A 775-nucleotide genomic window follows, 5' to 3' on the forward strand; every position below is an offset into this window, starting at 1 on the left:
ATTAGTATTTTCTTTAAATGTGCTTTATGAATTAATTTGTCATTGCTGGAATATTAATGTCAGCCAGGAGATTTAATTAAAGACAAGGTTAAGGAATGGTGAGGTGTTCATTATGAAGGTCATCCGTCACAGATCGCCTGTTCAGTGCGTTAGCGCTCAGATTAATGTCCTTCCTGCCACGTCTGTGACATCCCAACAGGTTGGGTTTGCATGTATCATTTTCCAATGACAGATTAATAACAGAGGATTATTGTTATTTAATGACCTATACCTTATCTATTCTGCTCAAAAAAATAAAGGGAACATTTCACTTTAATTTTGTGTGTGGCTCCAAATCCAGGCCTCCGTTGGTGAATAAATTTGATTTCCATTGATGATTTTTGTGTGATTTTGTTGTCAGCACATTCAACTTTGTACAGAACAAAGTATTCAATGAGAATATTTCATTCATTCAGATCTAGGATGTGTTATTTGAGTGTTCCCTTTATTTTTTTGAGCAGTGTATATTCAGTTTGAATGTTATGTGACAACATGTGTTGCTTTCGATGTGCAAATGTCTGTACCCACTAACTGATGACTATATGCATTTTTATAGAAAATTCTGGTTGAACTTTGAACTTAGTTTGTTTCCTGTATTTGTTTTGTTTAATAGCTGAACACCAGTGGAGCGCTGAGCATTATGGGGAAGAATAAAACCAGTTTTTGCTGTGCTCCAGCTCCAGTGAAGCATGTTTGTTTGTTGGCTACTGGCTACATGTTGCTAAATTTGATGTGA

Source organism: Poecilia latipinna, unplaced genomic scaffold, assembly GCF_001443285.1.
Source record: "Poecilia latipinna isolate Pla-1442-1.1 unplaced genomic scaffold, P_latipinna-1.0 Scaffold2500, whole genome shotgun sequence".
Taxonomy (NCBI): domain Eukaryota; kingdom Metazoa; phylum Chordata; class Actinopteri; order Cyprinodontiformes; family Poeciliidae; genus Poecilia; species Poecilia latipinna.